Genomic DNA, 26,797 nt, shown 5'->3' with positions numbered 1-26,797 from the left:
CATGAGTTGCTTGTGTTGGTCCAGAGCTTAGAGGCTTATGGTTTGAAGCGAGATCATTTGCAGTTCAAAATGAAAAATTCCTGGAGCACAGCTGGTTTTATCTGAAAGGAAAAGGAACACTGATATGAGGAGTTGAGGAAAAAGTCTGGAGAGATGTTGACAAACTGAGCACTGGGTCAACTTAGTCTACTTTACAGGCTTTCAGCAGACCAGAATTCTCCTTCAACACTGAGTGGAGAGCTCTTCTGCCACCTGCAGCAGATATAATGTCTAATAACATCACATGATGTTAAAGGACTGTTGTCTCCTATGAATCAACCAGTGAAGTGTGCAAAAGGCTGGCAACATGTCAAAACAAATACAGCCAGTGACCTTTCACAATAAATGCCTCTGAAATATAATATTCTCTTGCTGAAAACAGTATTTTTGTGGCATTTGACCTCCTCTGTTAACATTTTTGTTTGGTTCCAATGCAATGTTATCCTAAATTCTTCAGTTCAATTAAAAAAAACAACTACTTAGTAATAAACATTGCCTTTTCAATGCATCATTTCTTTTGGCCAGAAAAATGAACAAAAACAACCCAGCTCTGAGTCAAAGCAGATACATTAGATTTCCAGCTAAATAAACTTAATGATGGTCAGTTAGTCTTTTGAGTGGGTGCAGCAACATAGTTGATTCTTAACATAAAATACTGACCAAAATTGCAACATATGGAGGAGGGTGTAACCTGGAACATTAACATGGCTATGTAATTTGATCAGGAGTTTTCAGCTACATTTTTCAGAGTATGAGTCTTTTGGCCTGATTTTCCTCGCCTATTCTTCTTTTAGGCAATATAGTTAATCCAAATATTTAAGTCGGCAAGGTTCCAAATCAATGATCTGGGAGTCCAAAGACCAAGATGGGCCTGCACTTGAATGCCTCATTACACAGTGACTCAGAGGGAAAGATGTTCCTAAGTCATACATTTGTCAGGATTGCAGCAACGTACTGACATTAAACTATTGCTGCATCTGGATAAGCTGCAGTGAAATACCCTTCACTGTGATGTGAAGTCAGTTGTGTAGTGGTTCATCTCTACTGGCAGAATTTGGCAATGAGAAGACAGTTGAACAGACAAACGACTAGTGCAGTTCTGTAACTGCAGCTCAGATCTGTTGATTGTTACAGCATTTTTATCACGTTTTAACTGAAAACTATTTGGCAGGTAACGGGACGAGGTTTTATTGTCAGAAAATATTGGTATGGATAATGCTACAAAGAAATTCTCCAATGAATCTTGCATTTTCTTTGCTTTATTAATGCCTCGGGTCATTCCTCTGTTCATGGCTGCTATAACTATATTGTGCTTTTCAGAAAATAAATTGAATATTTACAGCAGAAAGATACACCTGAATCTGGCAATGAGACTTTTGACGGAACTGAGAAGTGTACAATGATATAACTTTGCAAGTTCAAAGCAATTGAGAACATGTCAAATTTTCTTGAATGAGGCATTTATTATTTCAATTTTGGGAAATCAAATGCCTTAATAACAGTAAACAGTTTGGAGACAGCTGTTCAAAGGAATAGAACCTGGAGCAAACAGACTTTGAGAAATTAAATAATCCACTGGGTGGCTCGGTGGCTTTGTGGTTAGCACTGCTGCCTCATAGCGCCAGGGGGCCCAGGTTTGTTTTCTGCCTCCGGCACCTGTTGTGTGGAATTTGCACGTTCTCCCCGTGTCTGCGTGGGTTTCCTCCATGTGCTCCAGTTTCCTCCCACAATCCAAAGATGTGCAAGTCAAGCATGCTAAATTGTGTTAGGTGCATTAGTCAGGGGAAATGGTCTGGGGGGGTTACTCTTTGGTGGGTTGGTGTGGACTTGTTGGGCCGAAAGGCCTGTTTCCATACTGTAGGGAATCTAATCTTAAAATAAACTGCAATTACCCATAAGGGAAGTGATAAAGTTGGGTCATGTCATTGCACTATCATCCCCAGGCCTATATTCTTGAGACATAGGTTCAAATCCCACAATGGTGGGTGGTGAACTTTGAATTCAATAAACTCTGGAATAAAGAGTTGACCTGATGTAAACATATAGCTACTATCAATTGTCATAAAAGCTCACCTAATTCACTAATATTGTTTAGGGAAGCAAATCTGCCATCCTATCGGCTCTGGTCTAAATGTGATTCCAGACACATAACAATATATTTGAATCTTTGCTGCCTTCTGGGAAATTAAGGATGGGCGATAAATGATGGTCTAGCCTGTGACACCATCATCCTATGATTGAGTATAAAAAAAGACAGCTGTTTGAAATCTAGGTTGTTTGCGATATTCTGGCAAGCACTTCAGCAAATAATCGTGAGATTGAGATTGTTGCATGGTGTAGCTTATATTTCAGACTTCTCTTCCTTACTCACAGATTTTTCTTCATCACAGCTCATCAGAAAAATGCACTTCAAGTCAAAATCCCTCACATGCAATATCATTACTATTTGGTGTTCTCAAAAGCAACTTTCTCTTTCAACTGTCTTTGCTATAATTCTTCCTGTGCTCTTTCCTTGTTGAGATACCTGTTTGAGAGGTTAATAATATGTTATTTGCAGCAATCTACTTTCTGGACTTTTAGGCTCCTTGGCAACAGAACCGGGTTTTATGTTTGTAGTGTTACATGTAATTTTTTTGGTACTAAATTCTGTACCATACATGCATGCTGCCATCTTGTTAGGGAGGGTATAGAACAGTCAGATTATGATGTCATTCAATGTGTAATATTTATTTGAAACCAACATTGGAATGTAGTCTTTCAAATCCAACTAATGTCATCTCATAACCTTGAAGAGTATTCTTCACAAAGAAGGCAATCCCATTAACTGAACAGTTTAAAATGATCATCAACATCTCCAGTCTAGTTGCTGATTACTCCCTACTGCCTCTGCTCAAGTTGATGAAAATCCTTAGTGTACTGAGGAGTGGTTTATGATTGGTTCAATGCAAGTGGACCAGCAAGTCTAGAAGGCCTTACTTATGGCTGCAAGGGTTCTGGACAAACCAACTGTTTCCTGTCACATTTGCTGTATTTGCAATTCCCTCTTAAGCATAAGGAGGATATTGAGCAGAGCTAGCATAGAAAAAGACAATTTGCTGCTGGAATGCTCGGCAGAAGGGGGGATGTAAGTAGTTAGAAGGATGCTGTACATCCCAGTATTTTCTGGGAGCAGTTTCTTGTACCTTGGTTTAAGCCAGCAGCAGTGTACACTGTCAGCACCTTTACAGGTCCCTCCAAATCTTGCACAACCAGAACCTAGGCTCAGAGCAAGGCAAGGACAGCACTACTGGTGGATGTGAAGGGGACCCTAGTCCTGAGTTTATTCACATCAGGATTCTTTCAGGCTAAATCTGACAACATTTTACATCCCTTACTTCACTGTCCTGTGATGCATCAGAGAGATGAAAAGCACTCTTAGGCCAAAAACAGGAGCTCATTATGTACCTTCTAAATGTAAAGCAACAGAAGATGATACATGGGGCTGTGTCAGGATGACAGACTTCCTTATGGTTCATAATGCCATTTACTGCACATATGTGGCTCTATGATCATCACATCTAAAAATGCTTCAATTTAGTACAACTGCAAGGCTCAGCACCCACTGAATATAAAGTTCAACATGTGACCATACTCAGCACATCATGCTGGTTTACTTTATTTGCATGGAGGCCAGGTATAGTTGGATGACAGTGTTTACCACCCATTCAGTATGAATGGTTGTGATCCCCCATGGAATTGATCTCTCAGGACAGAAGTTCAGTAGATGGGTGATGGTTGAAGGTGGATGGTCACAGTTTACAATTTGAATCATTCTTCATGTTTCACTTTCCAACAAGCTAGAAGGTCCTGTGGGAAGGACTTTATATACAGTTCTGTGACTGAGCAATAGCTCAGTGCCAAAGTATCTATGCATCAGTTTTGACCCTAAATTGAGCTGCTGGCAACATTTCCAGAAAACTGGAGGCAAGTGACTGAATCTGTTGCTAAAACAAGCGAGCACTACCTCAGAAAGCAATGTGTAACACAATGACTGTTTCAGTTGTCTTAGTCTATCCAACTGCAAAGTATTGCTGCTCAAACTGAAAAGTTACCCCACCAACCACAAATCCACTTCCTGAAGGTCATGTGGATTATTTTAGGAAGAATTTCTGATTGAGACCAAAACAACACAACTCCTGTGCCATTAAAATTTTAACCACTTGATGCCCTCAGGGAAAATGTCCTCCTCAAAGAACATGACCAGCTGACAGTTAACAAAATACTCTCATCTTACAGGTGAATAACCACGATTGTGACGGCAGTCACAATGCTTTAGTACTGCAGGAGTATGAAGTTCCCTCAGATCAGAGGGCCACTGCTTGGTAATGGGGGCCATATACCTAGCTTATGACTCCACTCCACAACCCAACCACATGTGGCCAGCATGCATACAATAAGAGTCATGATGCCTTGAAAAGTATCACTGAACAGATCATTGGGATGCTAGCATATCAGTTCCACCAAACATGACTGTTTAAAAGAAGCTCTTTACTACTCATTGGCATATGTGTCCTGATTAATGGTGGTCTGTTTTATATTCCACAACCTGGACATTATGAGAGCACAGCCTTTGTCATGATAAAGGATGACAGTCACCTCAGGAGGAGGAGGATGAGCAGAAGAAAGAGGAGAAATGGAAGGACGAAGTGTGCATACCCATGACCTGGCAGGGCTATGCACAATTGCCTTATTTGACTCACATTTTGGGTAACAAAAACAAAAATCCCCATTGTGTATCAGCCTCAAACCTTAGAATCAAGGGCTGTCACAGTTTTCACTCGGTCTCAATCCTGGTAGAAAAGCCCCACAAAACAGCAACTTTATCTAACAAAGCATCCTAATCAACCATGTGTTTTTCCTTAGTGCCTGCGTTTTGGGTGACTTTGCTTGACCTCATGCTTTGTTCCACCCTAGAGTTTGCAACAGGGCTGGTAGAAGACTGCAGAGTTTCAGCAGGGGAATCTACAAACGGCATTGAAGAAAGACCTTAAGTAGCTTTGGGCCTTGGAGTTCCAGCTTCAGGTTGTGCCATGTTGATGGGGATGGCATCAGTTTAGGCAGGCAGTCGGGGTGACTGATAGGTAACAGTAGAGACACTGGCAGACCATAAAATGTGGAGGATGAATGCTGTCATCCTGGGAGATAATATCCATTACCAGTCTCCAGGGTGGTAACTTATAATCCTATAATTTGTTGGAGGACAAATTGCTGGACTGCTTTGAGATTCTGAAAAGCCCTTTCAGCCCTGATATGCAGTCGTTATGGTAACAGATTGAGCCTTCATTGCAACAAGCTAATACTCAGTGATTTCAGACTGAGGTTCCAGTGCTGCTCTCAGGAGTTGAGAGTTTCTGTTTGTGCTGCAGTAGACACTGGGACGGTGGTCAGAAAGAGCTGCAGTATGTTCAGGTCTGTAAATGTTCTCCTGGATATGGCAACTGTGTCCATACTGGAAAGGGTAGGATCCAAGCAGTGCACAAGGCTTCATACCCTTTCAAGCCAGACTCCTCCAAATCTCCCAGACAGTGAATGCAGCCTTGCTGAGAGGCCTGACAATGCACGAAGCAATTTGTAATGCATTCCCAATTGGCCATTTTTTTCTGTGTGGGACCTCATTAATCTCCTCCTCAGAGTGCTGTGCGAAAGATCTGGTGTGCGATCTCACTCCCCAGGCAGCTGGTCCCTCTAAAGATCTCTCCCCCTGCCATAGCACCCAGTGTTTCACCAAGTACAGATCTCACCTCTGTGTCATCCTGTTAAATATATGCAGTGTCCATATTTGAGCTTATGATTGCCAGTGTGAGATCAAATAGCCATGTTTCTTCATCATCATAATCCAGTTACTTTCACACTCTCCCATCGATGCCTGACAATGGGCACCTGCAAAGAGAAAGGCACTAGGGTTTCAAGGAATGAAGGGAGAAAAGCAAGAAACTCAGTGTTTATATCAATCTGAAACTTTCATGTCAAAACAGATTGTGGGAGCTGGGAAGTTGCATGAGATAATCTGAATCAGATAGGAGTGTATCTTGACCTTTTACAGTCTGAGCTCCACAGCATGACCTCGGTGATGGCAACTAAAACATCGAGATCATTTCTTCCTTTTCTGTTAGGGTGAGGACATGCAACCCATCCCTGCTGATCAGCTCATGTTACCTTCTCAAGTGGGTGTCACGTTGTGCTCTGTGGAGAGAACAGTATATGATGTGAAGAGTTTCAGTGATGTGGCTATCATCGAATGTCATGTGATGTGGGTACAAAAAGAAAAAAAAAATCAAGAACTGCAGATGGTGGAAATCTGAAAAAAGAAAGAGAACGTGTTGGAGAAACTCAGCAGGTTTGGCAGCATCTACAGTGAGAAAAGCAGAGTTAATGTTTTGATTCCATTGATCCGTTTTTAGAACCTCCGAGAAAAGTCACTGGACCTAGTATGTTAACTCTTTTCCCCTCCACAGATGTTGCCAGACGTGCTGAGTTCCTCCAGCAGTTTCTGTTTTTGATGTGGATATGAGATTTGCAGTCATTCTAATTTTGTGAAAGAGAAGGAAAGCCATGACTGGAAATTTATGAGTCATACAGCTGGAGATATTTTGGTATGTATGCTGATATGAACAGAGGCAATGGTTTTAGTTGTAAGAATATGACAGATGCAGATGAATTGATGAAGCTCAATCACTTGCATGAAGTTGTTAAATCTCTTGTAGCACTCATCCAAGTTCACTAGGCTAGATTCCTCTTTATGTATAAGTTCTCGAAGGGTTTGTCACCAGTATTTCCTAACCTCCTGATGATATGCAACATCTCTCTTCCTGAGCACTTCTGGCACTAGGATGTCAAGATGCATAAGAAAACCTGTCAGGCAACTGTCTATCATCTTGCATCACCACTATTCTTCCTATATCTCAGACAATCTTTAACACTGCCTTCTTCCATAGCTCAGACACTCTATGCTACCTTTTCCTATAGGTCAGACAGTCTTCTTTATTAACATTTCATATATTCTGCAGTCAGAATACAGTTCCCACTTAAGTAACGCAGGCTGACTGTTTCAAATCTATCAGTTACATCACTGAATAAGGGGCCCACTTGGAGCACATTGGTAGTGTCCCTTACTTGGACGAGGAGGTCTGGGTTCAAGTCCCACCTACTCCAAAGGTGTGTAATTACATCTCTGAACAAGTTGTTTAGGCAAAAAATGGTAAGGATTTCTTTTACATGCATGTTATCATTTAAATCTGGAAAACACAGAAGCTAATCTCTTCAAATAACTAAAACAAATAATTCATATAGAATATAAAAGTAAGAAGTAAGTAAGATGCTCTAAAAATTGTTGGTCAGGCCACATTTTGAGTAATGTGTTCAGTTTTAGGCACCTTAGCATAGAACCTAAGAGGTATCTAGGTAAAAACAATGAGTGCAGATGCTGGAAACCAGATTCTGGATTAGTGGTGCTGGAAGAGCACAGCGACAAGTGATGGGGACAGTGCTGAGCTGGAAGTTTGGAACTGGGGTGAGGTGGGGGAAGGGGAAAATAGGAAACTGTTGAAGCCCACATTGATGCCCTGGGGTTGAAGTGTTCCGAGGCGGAAGTAGTCAAGACAAACATTCATGGTTCAGTTTGTACCACTTGTGTCTCTGTACCATAAGCCTCTGGATTAGTGTTATTGTAGACCTTGAGCCAAAATTCCAGGTAGTCCCTGCATTATATTACTGAGAGAGTACTGCGCTGTCAGAGTTCATGCCACTGAAGAAAAGAACAGTTATCATCAGTGTCCTGAACAATTTTTATCCTCAAATATAATATCACAAAAAAACTGATCATTATCGAATTGCTGCAGTGGGATATTGCTGCACAAAGTAGCTGCCGTATTACCAACATAGATTACACTTTAACAGTATTTCATTGGCTGTAAAGCACTTTGAGATGTCCAATTGTCATGAAAAACATAATATAAATGTAAGACTTTCTCTGATGTTGAATGTTGGAGAGTGTTGATCACTTTGCTATCTTTATTACATAATGCTGTGATAACAATGGATATGGAACAAAATAAACAAAACAAATGTCTCTATTTCAGCACCCAATACAAAAAGAAATTTCAGTCCCACAACAAAAGAATCAGGAAGTTTTTGTTGCAAATGTTTCGTCCTCTGGCTAGGCGACATCATCAGTGCTTGGGAGCCGCCTGTGAAGCGCTTCTTTGATGTTTCCTCCGGTGTTTATAGTGGTCTGTCACGGCCGCTTCCGGTTGTCAGTTTCAGCTGTCCGCTGTAGTGGTTGGTATATTGGGTCCAAGTCGATGTGTTTGTTGATGGAGTTTGTGGATGAATGCCAAACTTAAACTACTGGACTTGTGCCTCACAACACACTTCACATTCAACAATCAGATATACGAACAAATCAAAATCAATTCTTTTTCATGTTATTTTTCTTCACACTATTTTCACCTTCATGTCACACTCTTCTATGCACACAGACTAGAGTTAGAGTGCATTTTCAAAGCTGTGGGAATTCTTTAGCACTTTGTATATATTTATTATTCATATGAGATCCTTGACATTCAGTCTCAACAGTTAGTCAATTTTGGAGGTTATTCTCAGCAGCTCTTATCAAACAGACACTTGCAACAGTTGTTGCCAGACAACAGTCTAGACTAGGAGCCCTGGTTAGTTTTTGCTTCAATAACTGAGGGGAGCAAAGGCTAATTCTATTACAGACCAAGGACGAAAATGAGGATAGAAACAGAAACCAATGGAAATGAACAGCAAATCAGGCAGTCATTATAGAAAGAGAGAAGTAGAGGAAATACATGGGATTTTAAAATGATAGCACATGACAAAATAGCAGGCTTACAAATGGGTCAAGAACTCTCTATCCAAGCAATGACATTAGCATCCTGCTTCTTGTTCCATAACCTATTAGGGAGGGTTGTCATAATTATCTGGCGGATTTGATAATGCAAGGAAGTCTAAAGTTTGTGCGAAGATTTGTAGCTTGGGTGCTCGTTGTTGTGGTTCTGTTCGCCGGGCTGGAAGTTTTTGTTGCAAACGTTTCGTTCCCTGGCTAGGCTACATCATCAGTGCTTGGGAGCCTCCTGCGAAGCGCTTCTTTGATGTTTCCTCCGGTGTTTTTAGTGGTCTGTCCCTGCCGCTTCCGGTTGTCAGTTAACAACTCCATCCACAAACACATCGACCTGGACCCAATATACCAACCACTACAGCGGACAGCTGAAACTGACAACCGGAAGCGGCAGGGACAGACCACTATAAACACCGGAGGAAACATCAAAGAAGCGCTTCGCAGGAGGCTCCCAAGCACTGATGATGTCGCCTAGCCAGGGGACGAAACGTTTGCAACAAAAACTTCCAGCTCGGCGAACAGAACCACAACAACGAGCACCCGAGCTACAAATCTTCGCACAAACTTTGAACAAAAGAATCAATTCACATTCTAACCTCAAAGGGTTAATGAGAGGATCAATCTTGAGATACGCAAACTATTATCCAAACAACAAGCAACTTAACCAAATCTTAGCAAGTGGTTTTGCATAATCCAGATGTCAGTTTGTTTTGAATTGATTTGCTTGATATTTTAGTTATCCCTGATGACTCTTGAAAGATATACTGTAATTCTCTTCTTCCAAACAAACCTCAGGTACACAAACAATCCTTTACCGTAATTATTAATCCTTGAAGGTAGCAGTTCAATTACAAAATCAACATTTCAAACAATAGCTATTTGATACCTGAACTGCTATGTGGATTAATGATTTATTTAAACAAACGTTTCTGTTGTCAGTTTGTCTATTATGTAAGATTTGCTTTAATTCCATTATTATCCTATATACAATGGTAAATGGTATAGACCAAACATTTATTGAGACCAATGTCAAATTATTATTGCAGACTTTGTAGCAATATGTTGCTTCAGAGACTAACATGACAAAAACAGTAAGGAAAAGTAAGCAAATCATCTCATTACGTAGTCCCTTATCTGACTTCTCAATGTTTTGTTCAGAATTAATTACTTTGAAATAGAGTAATTTTTTCATATGGGCATGCAACATTAGAGATGCGCTCATTGTACTTTTCATCAGTGTCACATAGCAAAAACTAATGTGCAGGAAAAGACATTAATGTCAATTCTGAAAACTTAAAAATCTTGGGCAATCGGCCACAAACCATAACATTTCTAATATAAAAGATGAACCGACTATGTCAAAAGGCAAGTGAAGAGAACTTCATGCTTTGAAGCATAAATAAAGAAAATATTAGGGTATTGGTGCGGAGGAAATTCGTCTTGGAGAGTAGTGCACCATGGGTGATAATGAATGAAGAACCATGATTAGGAGTAGATGGAATGTGGAATATGAAACACAAACAGATCAGCTATAAAATTATTGAATGGTGGAGCAAGCCTGAAGATTTGAATACTCTACTGCTCCTATTTCATATTTGTAAGTGTTTGTAATTGGTGGTGCATTTGAAATAAGAGCTGCTTTTCTGTCCTATTGTCTCTAATGGAAGGCACTCAGACAAAGGATAAAGTGGCTGCTGATTCATGCCCTGGGATGGGCATCAGTGGTAGCTTTTATTTTAGGGTCTTGTAGACTCTCTAACTCTAGGTTGGAAGGTCCAGGTTCAAGTCCCACTGTGCCCCAGAAGCGTATCTTAACATATCTGATCAGGTTGATTAAAACAAAATCAAATCTGCTGTGATTTGGTGTTGTTCATTCTGTATTACTTTCCACAAGGTGAATTTTACTCCCTTTTGGCTTTTGAGATATTTGCAGCATAAGGATATTGTTTCCTCATATATTCCTGCTAAATACACATAATGTATATATTTATAAGCTACAAAACACTGAGTATGGAAATCGTGCTCTCACCATCTGGAATCTATTTAGTCTAAAGGGTAAAGATTGAGCTATGAGGAATATTCAATTGAAATTCAATATTTTCAAGGTCACAGGGAAGGATTAAATTCACTCTTGCTGCTTGGGGTTTGTAAAACCGAACCCATGTCACATATCACCATGCTGACATTTCACTGCTGAAGAAAGGCAGAGAATGAGAGGCACCATGAAATAGGTTGTGCACTTGTGTGTATCATTCATGACACTGGTAATCTCAGTGATTAAGTTAAAGTCACTACTGCTGAAAGATTTAATTAACGTCCACATCAAGTCCTTCCAATCTTCACTTTTTGGAAACTGGAAATCTTCAAGAAGGCTGTAGTAGGGAAGAATTGTACTCCTAATGTTTTTTTTTTAACATTCAAGTACATACCTATACAAATGCCCATCTTGTCAGCTCCCAGCAGCTCACAAATTGTCGCCATGGCAATTGGATCAGAGGAGGGGAAGAGAGAAAAGGAAAAAGAAAACAAGGTCAAAGTAGAGTGAATTTTTTTCAAAGAAACTACACACATATAAATTGCTGTCGACATAGCACTCATAATCCTGGGTTTAAGACTATGAGTGTAAATCAGCACTCTGTAGTTGTACTTGAATTTAAGCTCTCTGCAGTGATATGTCTTGTTATCTCCATCATGTTCAGCCCACAGACTAATTACTGCAAAGCAAAAATTGAATTGACCTTTATTACATAGGAAACTCTCAAAGGTTAGGTTTCTCTATTTATTTTGCAGACTAGCAGTGTTATAGTTATAACATGTTACAGTTAGATTTTGTAATAAGTTACTAAACATTCTAAGTATTTATTCTGACCTGAATGTCACTAGCCAAGATGCACACAATTTTGTCCAGTAATTGTCTTCTCTCTCTTCTCTGTAGTTGGCAGCTCATACCATGCAATTTCTTCAGACTTCGATTCAAAGGGACATAGAAATGTGCAGCACAGAAACAGACCCTTTGGTCCAACTTGTCCATGCCAACCAGATATCCTAAACTATTCTAGTCTCATTTGCCAGTACCTGGCCCATATCCCTCTAAACCCTTTCTATTCATGTATCCATCCAAACGCCTTTTAAATGTTGCAATTGTACCAGCCTTCACCACTTCCTCTGGCAGCTCATTGCATACATGCACCACCTTCTGCATGAAAAAGTTTCTTCTTAGGTTCCTTTTAAATCTTTCCCCTCTCACCCTAAACCTATGCCATCTAGTTCTGGACTCTCCCCACCCCAGGGAAAAGACATTGTCTATTTACCCTATCTTTGCCCCTCATGATTTTAAAAGCCTCTATAAGGTCACCCCTCAGCCTCCAACGTTCCAGGGAAAACAGCCCCAGCCTATTCAGCCTTTCCCTGTAGCTCAAACCCTCCAACCGTATCAACATGCTTGTAATTCTTTTCTGAAGCTTTTCATCCTTTCAATAAGAGGGAGACCAGAATTGCACACAATATTCCAAAAGTGGCCTAACCAATGTCCTGTACAGCCACAACATGACCTCCCAACTCCTATACTCGATGCTGTGACCACTCGTGCCTTACTGCTCATCAATACTGAACAACAGACAGGCTCTGTGACAATCAAAAGTCTCATAACCAAGTCTAATCCTGGCCACTGACAACATCCACATCCATAAGCTTCAGAACATAGATCAATGGACAGCAAACAAGGGTCGGAAAGGGGTATTCCCTGTTTTGTTCACTGGACTTAAAATAAAGTGGAGGCACATCTGATGCACCATTTAAATTTGTGATTCAGTGCCAACCAGGAATTTTACCAAGAGGAAGGTTCCATTTTCTCTGACTAGATCTTGAATAAAACTGAAATAAGCCCAGTTTGGAAACATTGAGGGTTGTTTGGAAATTCAGCAGAAGCTCCTTAAGTAGCTGTCATTTTAAAATTTGTTATTGAACTCTGTTACTTACATGAACTTGTCAGTCAGCTTTGAAAATTGGTATGTATTCATCATAGCAGTCTCAACCTTACAACGTTTCTCCTTGATTTTCAAATTAACAAGCAAATCAAAGTGGAACATATAATAAAATGCAATCACTTTCAGGTTCAGAAGTGTGTGTCTGTTGAGGAGATTGACCGAGTTTGGGTTCTGTGAATGACCTTTGAATTTAATAGGGCATATTAAGTGAATTCTTCACAAAGCGCATTCATCTCGAACTTCACAAATAGAGGCTTTTGAGGAAAAAAAAAAGAAAGAAAGTAATGGTGAAACTATATAAAGGTTTGGTTAGGCTCTGACAAAATATTATATCCTCATCAACTTTAGAAACGATGTCAACATCCTTGAGAGTGTGCATAAGAGATTGACCATCATAGTTCCAAGGGGGAGGGGAGTTAGTTGTAAGGTTATTTTGGAAAGATTGGAGTTGTTCTCCCTAGAGCAAAGGAGATTTAAGGGAGATTAAGACAGAAGTGTGCAAGATTGTAATTGATTTAGATAATGTAAAGAAGGAAAATCTGTTCCAGGAGTTGATTGTATGATTGTACAAGGACTAGAGGACATAGACCTAAGAAGATGGAAGAGAATTGCAGGAGGAAAGTGAGGAAAAACTTTGTTGCATGTTGATTGATAAAAGCATTTGAATGTGCTGTCCATGAGGATGCTATGGTCATGGAAATAATCGATGATTTCAACAGAAAATTGGGTGAACACAAGCTGGCAAAAATGTTGCAAGTCTACAGGAATTGAAAGGACAATTGAGGCTAATTCAATTACTGCTTGGGAACTTGGCATGGAGGCAATGTGCTGAATGGGTTCTTTTGTGTCTTATCAGAAGTAATTATTGGTCAGGCTACTACATTGCAACCGAACGGAAACCTGTTCAGCATGGAATCCCTACAGTGTGGACATAGGCCATTTGGCCCATTGAGTCCACATCGACCCTCTGAAGGATACGCTACCCTTTCTCCGTAACCCTGCATTTCCCCATAACTCACCCACCCCTGGACACTATAACATAGCCAATTCACCTAACCTGCACATCGGGATCGTGGGAGAAACTGGAGCACATAGAGGAAACCCACACAAAGGTAGGGGGAATATCCAAACTTCACACAGATAGTCACCTGAGGGTGGAATCAAACCTGAGTCCCTGGCACTATGAGGTAGCAGTGCTAGCCACTATTGCTCAGAATGATATATGATATGTCAATCTTACATGCGGTGAGATGGGAAGAAATCAATGAATGTGTGATGATGCTATTTGATAGCAATCAACAGCAAGACAACCAAGTTGTCAGACAAAAGCTCTGTTATTCCAAGAGTCATTACATGAGTTTTTTTTTAAAAAAGACGCATTTTCAGATCCAAATTGATACAAATCATGGACAAGATTTCTGTTCTTAACAAGAAACATTATTTATTTTAGGTCATTAGATTCTAGCTACAGATAAACCACTAAACTAAACTAAATAAACTTCACAAATTAAAATTCTAATCCTTTAAGGGTCCCCCTTGCACATTTACACACAGGAAAAGACAAGCAGGGAAAAAATATGAGCGGGAGAAAACTAAAAATAGTTCTAGAGTATTTAATGATGTGATCTATTGGGTTGGTTCTTGCCAATGTGGATATTACTCCTCAACATTCCTTTGTTTGCAAGAGGTTACAGAGTGGTTGGTTCTCTTATAAAAGGTCGAAATGTATGGTGCTGGAAAAGCACAGCAGGTCAGGCAGCATCCAAGGAACAGTAAAACCAACATTTTGAGCTTAAACTCTTCATCAGGTAGTCAAGTTATTCCATTCCAAATCCTAACTTGCAGTTTCTGCTGAAGGAAAGATACACTGGTTTTCTTCAGGTTTAAAGTGGCTTGCTGCAGAGATCACTTTTTAGCCTGCTTCAGACCCGTTGGTTTCTCTTCGGTCTGAACTAGCTTTTCTTTCTGTCTTGCTCACAAGCTTTTCAATCAACTAACAACCAGTTACCTCACTGTTGTCATGACTTTTGTCATTGATAACTGGCTGCTAATCCATATCAATCAGCTTTACTTGTCAATAAACTTTTGGCTTCTAATCCTTTGCATATTGCTGGAACCTACAACTTTACAAATAGGGTTCAGAAAAGATGTCAAATTCCTTCCACTCAAAACATGCAGTGATCCCTGTAAATCCCTGGGTTTCAAAACAGTTCTTTATCCTTTCAGTTCACAGTTTTAAAAAGCAGAAAAATAAAAAGATCCAGGACTTACAGTGCAGATTCCATTCCATCCTTACTCCAAGATTAATTTGTTGACTGTACAATGTGCATCATTATGAGCTTGATGTTTATGATCCAATAAATTGACTAGATACCCAAGTGATATTAACAATCAGTAAGTGGCAAGATTTAGCATGGTTTGGAAATCAGACATTCCTACATCCAGGTGTATAATCTTAAAAAGTCAAAGGTCAGATGACACCAGATTATAGTCCGACAGGTTTATTTGAAATCACAAGCTATCAAAGCTCCAAAAGCTTGTGATTTCAAATAAACCTGTTGGACTCTAACCTGGTGCCATTTGACTTCTGACCTTGTCTGCTCCAGTCCAACACCAGCACCTCTACACTAAAATCTTAAAAGGAGTTTTATGAAATTAGTGAAACTGTGGTATTGTCCCCACCTCGGAACCAAGAGCCCCAGGTTCAAACCCCATCTGCTCTAGAAGTGTGGTAACATCCCTGAACAGGTTGATGAGAAACATTTATATGAAGCGAGAAAAACCCTAGAAGAAATTGCTCATCACCACTTTATGAGGAAAATTACAACACTTTAAAATGGAAAATGATGAGCATGTAAGACTAGCACTTCTTTTTAACTGAATCAACAGCTCAGGATAAACATAATCAAATATGATTGTAACTAAAGTAAAAATTAAAAGTTGCTATGGAAGACAACAGTCTATAACAATCCTACAAGAGAGAACAAAGGGCCTCACTGAGATGAATACTACACATTGTAAGAAGTTGTTAAAATGATGAGAAGAGAGGTAAGGAGATATCTGTAAAAACACACAGCAACTGATATGATGCATATCAACATTTCATTTGCTTTTATTTTAGTTAGAAATATATTTGAATATGTTTATCCTGATCTGTTGATTTGGCAAAAGTGTTTATCTCACATGCTCATCCTTTTCCTGTTAAGGAAAAAATTCATTACTGCAAGAGGGTAGCTACAGATGAGGCAAAACCTACCAAAGATTAAAATAGCCTTGAACCTGAGGCTGAACACAACATGGTAAATATTCCGAATGACTAATTCCTCCAAGTATTCTCAGGAAAAACTATGTGAAACATTCCATCTCCAAACAATGGTAAACTAAGTAAGATCAATGACTTCATTACAAATGTGATGGAAGTCCTGGACTCAAAGCAAATAAATCAGGCCCATCAGCCTTACCTCCATCCCAAATAAAATAGTGGAATCATTTATCAGAAGTAAACTTCAGGATCATCTGGACAACACAACCCCATTATCAGCAGGCAGCTTAGATTATGAAGCGTATTTTCTTTTGTCTTAACAGCTTGGTACAGGTTGTCTTAGTTGATTGCATAAACTCAGTTACTAACCCCCTGTGCATTGATTGGAGAGTAGTTATCACACCAAAATTGAGTCATCCTCCATTGGTTCACCTCTTACAGCAAGGCTTCCATCCAGCTCTTCAGCATCAAAGGAGCAGCAACTCTCCACATATTTCCCTGTTGCGCTTATGATCACAGACTCTGCTTTGCTTTTTCCATTATGCCTTGCTCTTTATTAGGAAGCCTTTGACAATTATTTTCCCCTCAAAGTATTTTCCATTTCCCAGCAGCGTTTTCCAGTTCTATTGCAAAGTTTGCCTGTGCCAGTATCCTGTTCAAATGAGAAAGGACCCTCCCATCAGAAAATTGGGACAGACATTACAAGATGAGATAACTCAACCAATTTTGCGAGGTGCAGAAAATTACAGCTTGCATATGGACAGCCAGAAACTTGATGCGGGTTCTGATGAATCCTTCTCGATGTGAACATTTCCTTGTGTTATAAAAGTCAACATTTTCTAAGAATTTAATATTAAAACTGCACACATTTCTAAGGGGATGTGACATTTGGCAATGTTAAAATATATTATTTATGTACAAGCACAGCTGGGGGTGGTTGCAAGCTTTTCAATAGCTCCCTCAGGACACTTCAAGAGTCCCAGGAGAAGTATTCAAAGATTATAGGTAATGGATAAATAATCACAACCATTGTCTTTGCACTCACATATCACCATCCATCCAACAATATATCACAATCTCATCCTTACATATATTTCTTATTCATTCATGAGATGTGAACATCTCTGCTAGGCCAGCATTTATTGATCATTCCTAGTTGCCCAGAGGACTGTTAAGAGTAAACTACATTGCTGTGGATCTGGAGTCACATGTGGGGTAAACTACGTAATGATAACAGATTTTCTTCATTAAAGGTCATGAGTAAACAGATAGGTTTTCCAACAATTGACAATGGTTTCATGGTCATCATCAGACCCTTAATTCCAGATCCTTTATTGAAGTCAAATTCCACTATCTAGCATGTTAGGATTTGAACCCCAATTGCTGGGAAATTAACTGAGTTTCTAAATTAATAGATTCACAATAATACCACTTGACTATTCCCTAGAGAGAGGCAATCCAGTGTCTTTCCCCAATATCCTCACCAATACAATAATTCTAATGATTGAGTATAAACTATTGCAGTCATTCACAGCTCTGCTCTTCATCTTGTTGTGGAATAATAGGATGTGAAACACAAAGGAGGCGTAGAATCAGAGATGGGCCTCCATAGGTCATACAGCTTACAACTGCAGAGAAAGATATTTTGAAGATTAGTGAAGTCTGAATTTGCATATCTATTGGAAATGAGAACACCAGAGCTATTTGGTGACAATAATCAGTCATTTGACTTTATTTTAGCAAGAAGTAAAATGTGTTCATTTATGTAATAGTGAGTTGTAATATTCTTATCCTGCCCAAATCACTTTGTATCTTTTATGTCCACCAGGGCCTTTGGGTATCCTAAAGCTGTCATATGTACTTTGCAGACAATGACTTGTTAATGATTAGAAGGCACACAGTAACAGTACTTTGCCATGCATTAGCTCAGGTGCTTGCATTTCAATGGGATCAATTAACTAAGTAATTGAGTGATCATCTACTGGCTCACACTTTGCTAGTGAACAGGAGAAGACACTGTTGCATGCACTGCTGTGGGGTGTCCATGGCAGTGGTCTTAATCCTCTCCAATCTCTGCTCACCTGTTCACTGACACTGTACTCTGGGTCACATTGGTGAAACCCTCAAATTAAACCCTAACCCTGCAATCCTTGAGGAGCGATATAGACAGCCATGTTTGATATATTGTGCAATGCTCACAGAGAGATTTGAACAGTTCATTTCAAATTGAGTTGGTTGACATGCAGAGTGTTGCAATGATGTTTCCTCACAAAAATAGTGTAATCAATGTTTTAGAACGTTAACTGCAGTGATAAAAATGAGTTCATGCACACATTTGACCAGGGCCATGCCTATTTTGGATGCCAACCTCTTTGCCATCTGCACAGATTGACAGCTCCCTTAGCTTTGGTCTTCAGTATTTCTGATCAGAAACAAAATACTCTTCAATAGAGTTGTAAGAATGAAGTGTAAGAGAATTACAAGAGGGATGATTGTTAATTGCAATGTAACAGTGTGGACTTCACTCAAAGGGCTTCCATTTCTCACCCATTCCCCCCATTCCCGTTGTCAGTTGCTGACTTCCTGATGATTGAGCTTTCTACTTCATATGCAGGTAGAGTTGTCGTGGGTGGGATCCTCATTGTCTCCAAAACCCAGACATTTTCAGAGAAAAGCATTTTGACAGTCTGTGCCTTCCTCCATTGCCAAAACAGAGGTTGACCTGCCTCTCTTATAACTTAGTTCACTGCATCAGGTGCTCCTGATGTAGTTTTCTCTACATCGGGGAGAATGAATATAAACTCAGGGAATGGCTCACTGAGCATCGCCGCCGGGTCTGCAGGGGCTGACTAAACCTCCCAGTCACTGTTCATTTCAGTTCCCCCATCCACTCCCTTTCTGACATGACCACCCTTGGCAACCTCCATTGTCAAAACAAACCACAGCTCCTATTGGAGGAACACCTTATCTTCCGCCTGGGCACCCTACAGCCCAGAGGACTCAACACTGAGTACTCCAATTTCAAATAACTTCCCTCCGCATCCTCCGACTCCCTTCGCAACCCCTCCCCTTCCCTTCCATTGCTCCCTGCCACCAACCAGATTCATTCCTCACATTGACCAACCAGGTCATACCCTCTATCTTCCTTCACCTATCCCCACTTTACCATCCTGCGTCCACCTCGCCCTTTATCTGCAGCTACCCCTACATCCACCCCAGTCCTGAAGAAGGGTTACACCCAAAACATCAACATCTGCACCTGCTGATGCTGCCTGGCTTGCTATGTTCTTCCAGCCTTCTGCCTGTCTATCAAGGATTTGAGCAGTCTGGCTCAAGCTCTGCTGAAGCGATAGGGGCTCCCATAAGCAAAGGAAGAGCAAAACTTGGTAGTTGTACAAGGATATCCATTCTTGAGTAAAACAAATCAGACACTAGAGTCATAGAGATGTACATCATGGAAACACATCCAGATGCATTTTAAATATTGTAATAGTACCAGCCTCTACTACTTTTCCATCATGTACCTTCTTGGTTTCTGGATGGTTAGTCAATTTTAAATTTAATGACTGATGATAAATTGGAAAACATGGATTGCTGACATCAAATGTTGGTTTGGAATCAGGGGATTGCTTCACGTCAGGATCATTTGTGGGATTGGGTAGAGTGCCTGATCCATGTGGCTCTGAAACTGATCCACTGATGTATCCAAAGTACAGATTGCATTAATAAAAGTATGCATTGTATTCAGGCAGCAGTGTGAGTAGCTGATTCTGCATTGTCATTATCTCTTTCTTCCTCTTTGTCTTCTTCAGTTTTTTTTGTCCCTTCTTGCAACTGTCCACACATGATCCACACTGAGATGATCCGCACCCTGCTTCTTGCTCACTATGCAGGTCAAAATAACTCCCAAACTATTTCTATATTTCTGAACCAAGACCTTTCTCACGAGTGTCATGATCACTTTGTCTATCAACAGAGTGGAACCCTTCACCCTCCTATTTATTTCTTCCTGTCCTCCGTGCGCTGCCTCACAGCGCCTGAGACCCGGGTTCAATTCCCGCCTCAGGCGACTGACTGTGTGGAGTTTGCACGTTCTCCCCGTGTCTGCGTGGGTTTCCTCCGGGTGCTTCGGTTTCCTCCCTCAGTCCAAAGATGTGCAGGGTCAGGTGAATTGGCCATGCTAAATTGCCCGTAATGTTAGGTAAGGGGTAAATGTAGGGGTATGGGTGGGTTTCGCTTCGGCGGGTCGGTGTGGACTTGTTGGGCCGAAGGGCCTGTTTCCACACTGTAATGTAATCTAATCTAATCTAAAAAAAATCTAATCTAAAGTAGCAAATACCCTTGAATATTCAAAGCCTAGACATTATCACTTGGCAAATAACTCTCTGCAATAGCTAACATATGATACACCTATATTTATATTTGTGCTCTTAATTCGTCTTTTTGTGAATGGCATTAATGCATGTATACAAAGAGTCTCTAATTATGTTGTTGTTAGTATTTTTCTCTATTTTTACCTTATTTGCTGATGCATTCTTATGCTTATGAACACTGACCCCTCCTGTGACACTTTGCTTACATGATCTTACCCTGTACTATCATCGAGCTCTTCTTAACATCCCCAATCTCCCCTTACATGAACCCTCCATCCCATCATATTTTTTTCATGAGTTCTAGGTCGGCTCAATACGGGCGGCAAGGTGGCACGGTGGCACAGTGGTTAGCACTGCTGCCTCACAGCGCCAGAGACCCGGGTTCAATTCCCGACTCAGGCGACTAACTGTGTGGAGTTTGCACGTTTCCTCTGGGTGCTCCGGTTTCCTCCCACAGTCCAAAGATGTGCAGGTCAGGTGAATTGGCCATGCTAAATTGCCCGTAGTGTTAGGTAAGGGGTAAATGTAGGGGTATGGGTGGGTTGCGCTTCGGCAGGGCAGTGTGCACTTGTTGGGCCGAAGGGCCTGTTTCCACACTGTAAGTAATCTAATCTAATCTAATCAATTGATCATGCCGGTTGAATGGCGAATTCTAAGAAACCCAGGAACTCCATGTTAAAATTTAATTGCTGTTGAAATGCAATTCCAATTGAGTGATTGTCATTTGTCAAAACACAATGTGCCATGCCCAAGGGGGTTGCGTATAACCAGTCGGATGCACCCTAGTAAAATGTGGAAGTGGGTGGATTGGAGCCAGTTTCCCAATGCATGCACATTCTTTGTTGCATTTAATGTCCATCTGCACCCAAATGCACATGGTCCTCCAGGTAAAAAGTCTCCCTAATATTTTTGTTGATGGAATAAGCCTTGATGCTGTGCAGGAGAAAGGGCAATGAAGCACAATTAATTGCTTCTCTTTATTTATCATCATCATAAAGATTGTACATTGGGACTGAAGATTATTCATCCTTCCATCAAAAAAAAGCAAGGAGGAAATGTAAAAACAGTGTAAGAGAGTTTAAAGGGCAATTTTTACTTGCTTGCCTCACATTATGAAATTTAAATTAAAACAGTTTCTTCTTTTTTTTCACACAGTTCTCAAATCCTAATTCAGGACTGCCAAGTGGCATGTTTGTTCTTTTGAAACAGAAAGTGATTGCAGCTTGTCTGGGACACTAAGTAAAATATAATGAAGTATGTGGTTTGAAATGCCAGATGCATCAATTTAGCAAGATATTTAACTCCCATTGAAGAGGAACTGAACTTTAGAGAAGGCGAGTGGGGTGGGGTGGGGTGGGGGAGTGGTGAAATGATGGCATTCAACTAAAAGTCTCTTCATGTAAAATAATGATATTACTGGGAAATATCCAATTGATGTCTTGGATTCTGAAAAGAAAACTCACTAAACTGTCATGCAATCCTTGAAGGATTATGAAAGGCCCCCATTAAAATAAGATTTCTGAGAAATAAGGATCAACAGGCCTCATCTTTATCCAAACATTCAGCTTTAGAGTTAAATTAAATTGAGTTTCTGTAAGTCAAGGAGTTTATTCTGAATTACTATCAGAAACTGTAGGTCCCAGATGGTTTAGTGAATAAATGCATTGAAAGAATTGCATATATGCAGTGTCTCATCATCCCTTAGGAATGTCTCAAAGCATTTCACATACAATAAATGACTCTAAAGTAAAGTCATCTGTCACTGGTTCAAAGCTGATTGAGCAAACATTAGTGGAGGCAACAGTAAGGGTAATATGGCAAGGAAGAGGAAGGAAATAAACCAGGAATTTGCTCCTGGCTGCTGTCTGATTCTAGACCTGGATATCAGTTAAGAAAAGGAATGGGCTCAGCTGTCAAAATCTCCATTCTTGTACAGATTAAGCACATGCACAGTCTCGACTCCCCCACCCTAGGAAAAAAAGACCTTGGCTATTCATGTTATCCATGATCCTCATGTTTTTATAAAGCTCTATAAAACTCAGCCTCAGCCTCCAATACTCCAGGGAAAAAGCCTCAGCCAATTCAGTTTCTCCCTGTAACAAACCCTCCAGTCCCAGTAAAATCCTTGTAGATCTTTTCTGCACCCTTTTAAATGTAACAAAATCCTTCCCATAGAATGGTGATCAGAATCGTATGTTGTATTCTATACTTAATGCACTGTCCCAACTCCTATACTTAATGCACTGACCAATAAAGGCAGGTCTGCCAAACACCTTCTTCACCACCCTGTATACCTACGACTTCCACTTTCAAAGAACTATGCACCTGCATCCCTCAGTCTTTTTGTTGGTAACACTCCCCAGAGCCCTATCATTTAGTGCATAAGTCCTGCCCTGGTTTGCCTTACCAAAAAGCAATACCTCACATTTATCTAAATTAAATTCCATCTACCAAACTTTGGCCCATCGATCAAGGTCCTGTTGTACTCAGAGATAATCTTCTACAGTGTCCACTACACCATCAATTTTGATATCACCTGCAAACTTTTCTTTTTAACCATACTTCCTGTATTCGCATCTAAATCATTTATATAAATGACAAAATGATGAAAAACGTGCCAAATGATTTTGTGGAACACAGTGAATGCAGTTGATGATAGCAACTCCTCTTAACAGAGGTTGAAGAAAAGCAGGAATTAAAGATTGCATGTGGATCAGTCTGAAAGGATGGCGAAGAAACATCAGGAGGCTTTCAGAGGGAGAATGGGGGAATGGTATGTTGGGCAGGCTAAAATTTAGAACTTCTAACTGCTGCTCTAAGTTGCCATGTTCCCACTGCAAATCAAGGCAAAATGCTCCCACTAAGATCAAGCTTGATGGTGTATTCACAACCACAACATATTATTAATTTGAATTCAGGGAAAGCCTCACACCTTTTGCAACACAGCTGGAGGAGGTGACTTGCCAAAAGTTAATTAAGTTTTCAAAATTTACTCCTATTCTAAACCTCGCTAAGTGCCAGGAAGAATAGCAATGCTTTCCTCACAAGCTCCTTCAGCTTCCTAGGCCTTGCCGATCCCTTGCCCATCTCCTCTCCTGCCAATTAATCTAAATTCCTCCTCTTTTCCAATCCCTGATTGTCTCCTGACCTGGACAACTGGAAAATATTTCAAAAGGCTCTTGCCTACAAACCTCTGCTTTGAAAATCCTCGATGCCAGCTAATAGAAAACTACTGAATCTTGCTGGTTTTTGGACAGGACTGAGAACTTTTACTACACTGGGTGCGATCTTTAAAATCTGCAGGGGTTCCAAATTGCCCAGCTCTCCAGGTACTTTGTTCGCTATAGGGCTCGATGCAGCATTTTTGTTCCTCAGTAAAAAATGAAGCACATGTGTAAATGGGTGTAGAGTGAGAGATCCAATTAAGATGGAATATTATATTTTAGGTTTTTCTGCCAAAGAGAAAAATGTGGATATGCTTAAAGACATGATGGATGTGTTAACAGTTCAGATTAATTTACTTAATGAATGGTTGCTGACGTATAATTTGGCAACTTTTCCATAAAGCTTATTTGCTGGAAGAGATCAAGAAGTGCTTTACATGAATCAGGGGTGCATTAACAATGAATACAATTCTGTAGTTGCTATATAAGTACTGCCTCTAGCATGTAACTGCTGAAGCAATGGCCTTCAAGATAAGCTAAGCTGACTTGAACGTTAAACAACAAAAAAGCAAAGAACTGCGGATGCTGGAGATCTGAACCAAAACCACAGGTTGCTGGAAAATCTCAGCAGGTCTGGCAGTATCTGAGGAGAGAAAGCAGAGATAATGTTTTGGGTTGAGTCACCCTTCTTCAGAACAGGTTGAACCGTTTTGAAAACAACACATTCCGTGGAGCTCAGATGAAATGGAATTCATTTAATAATAATGTGAAGACAGTTCTCAAACAAATCACAAATTAAAAAAAAGGCATGACTCGCCTGCGAACATAAGAGTTCATGAAATTTGTGTAATTTTATTGAGATATTTGTAAAGGGCTGTCACAAGTTATACATGTTAAATCTGGTAAATATCTAGTGAAACATAACACTGAGCAATGGTAAAGTTATACATGTTAAATCTGGTAAATATCTAGTGAAACATAACACTGAGCAATGGAAAAAATGAAGTAAAAAGGAAAAGAAAATTCTAAGCAAAGATTAATTTTGAGGTGAACAAACTGACTGTGTTTTGGAATTCTATCACTTCGGTGCTGTATGTTCCAATTCAATGAATAATTCTAACAACATTCCTCACAAATGTGCTTCTTTCTGTGTTTTAGGACTGAACATATGGCTACTAGCTGTGGGCAAGCTCCCTAGAGCTGGCAGGAAAGCAAAGTTGGCTCTGCCAGTTCATCTGGCCTTCTTTTCTGTGAGGTTCTGGGACAATGACAATGCCTTTAAGCAGTACTGAAGCCTGAATGGACACAGACTTTCTGCAATGCTCTGGCTTGCTCGGCTGTCAGGCACACGCAGCATTGACAGAATAAGTTATAAACAGGGGCCCAATGCAAACAAATTAGTGAGAGCACATGGAAGTGCTACAGCTGTCAGGCAGTGTTAGCTGGTATTGTCCAGACTTTGAAAGAGAAGAGCTGAACATGTCAAAAGAAAACCAACAATTAACAGTGGCATTTCATAAATGCAGCCTCAAATCTGAAATATTCAGAAATGTGCTGCAAAACAAGACTTAACTGAGAAAGAGGGAATGAAAAGAAAACCTATGTGGTTGTATTGAGGCAAAAGTTCCAAAATGATACTTCTGTAAATTATAATTCTCTTTTTATTATTTTAGAGGAAGTAAGTGAGGTTAGGGATTATTTTGAGATGAAAAGAATATTACTATCTGGACAATATCATATATACAATAATTGAAAGAAATAAACAAGATGTACATATTTACCCAAATGCATTATGCTACTCATACCTTTGAGTAGAATTACATTAAAGCTGACCGCAGGATTTCATAGAGTCATATCTTAAATGCTTTTGTTCTGATTAAGCTTGTAACTTGGTGGTCTTTAAATTCCATGAGGAAGTTATCAGTTCAGTTGAGATGAACAAGCACAGTGCCAAATGTCCTCTTTATACCACCAGCTTACTTTTGGAATCAACCCAAATGGAATTCACTGGCAGTGTGATCCATTTTTTTCTTGTAATAGCATGAAAACCAATTCCTCCAGCTGTAAGTTTTCAGTTTGAATACGGATGCCTGTTAACATTAGAGTGGTGCTGGAAAAGCACAGCAGGTCAGGCAACATCCGAGGAGCAGGAAAATCAATGTTTTGGGCAAAAGCCCTTCATCAGGAATAATCTCCAGCATCTGCAGTAACCACTTTTGCATAAATGTCTGTCACCCTGATCAATGGCAACTCTTGTTTTTCATCTGGCAAATGATGCCAGTGTAGCACTCTGAAAATACCATATCTCCTGCCTCAAACATCTCCTCGAATCACACAATTTAGAATCAGGATTCACAACACTGCTGAACATTAGTCTAGTGGAAGCCGAACACCTTCTGGGTAGGCTGTGCAGAACCTCTTGAGTGGTCTGATACAGTCCACCTTGTGCTCCAGGAAGGACACTCATGTAGGCAAGCAATCTATGTGTCAGACAGACCACACCATTACTTTAAACAGCAATACTGGATGATTTGATGCATGATTAATAAACTTACACAATTCTGAAATGTTCAATAGAAAATACAGAAAGCTGCACAAGGAAGCCTGCCTGAAAATTATTTAATGGGCAAAGCATACCAAATTTCAGGTCAGTTGATTAACTCCTGCTATTTCAGTCTCGGCCAGAACTGTGGATTATTTTTGGAAATGTTAGGGTGAGTTCCTCAATTTGGCAGGAGATTTTGCTGCATCATTGCAAAGGCTTTGGTGTCTACACAAAATCTGCAACAAGTTTGAGAGGTGCAAGTCTTGTGTGTGCAGCATCAAAGTGATGACTGAGCAGAGACTGCAGACAGAGTTAGTTCTGCACGGTGTCTTCTGCAAATTGGCACTAGGTTTCTCAATGTTGTTTCTGGATCAGTGGTGCTGGAAGAGCACAGCAATTCAGGCAGCATCCGACGAGCAGCAAAATCGACGTTTCGGGCAAAAGCCCTTCATCAGGAAGAAAGGCAGAGAGCCTGAAGCGTGGAGAGATAAGCTAGAGGAGGGTGGGGGTGGGGAGAAAGTAGCATAGA

The 26,797-nt window shown here is 40.2% G+C and overlaps 1 long non-coding RNA gene across 1 annotated transcript; it reads right to left on the bottom strand.

Moving 5' to 3' along the window:
• Window positions 1-19,188: 19,188 nt before the first annotated feature.
• LOC122539281 lies at window positions 19,189-25,882 on the bottom strand. Its single transcript, XR_006309018.1, has 3 exons — window positions 24,605-25,882; window positions 21,435-21,440; window positions 19,189-19,199 (listed from the first exon to the last, which is right to left on the bottom strand). It is a non-coding gene; the product is annotated as an uncharacterized LOC122539281 (long non-coding RNA).
• Window positions 25,883-26,797: the final 915 nt, after the last annotated feature.

This window comes from Chiloscyllium plagiosum, chromosome 32, assembly GCF_004010195.1.
Source record: "Chiloscyllium plagiosum isolate BGI_BamShark_2017 chromosome 32, ASM401019v2, whole genome shotgun sequence".
NCBI lineage: Eukaryota > Metazoa > Chordata > Chondrichthyes > Orectolobiformes > Hemiscylliidae > Chiloscyllium > Chiloscyllium plagiosum.
Note: the sequence above shows the minus strand (reverse complement) of the source record. Positions and strands in the feature narration are given on the sequence as shown.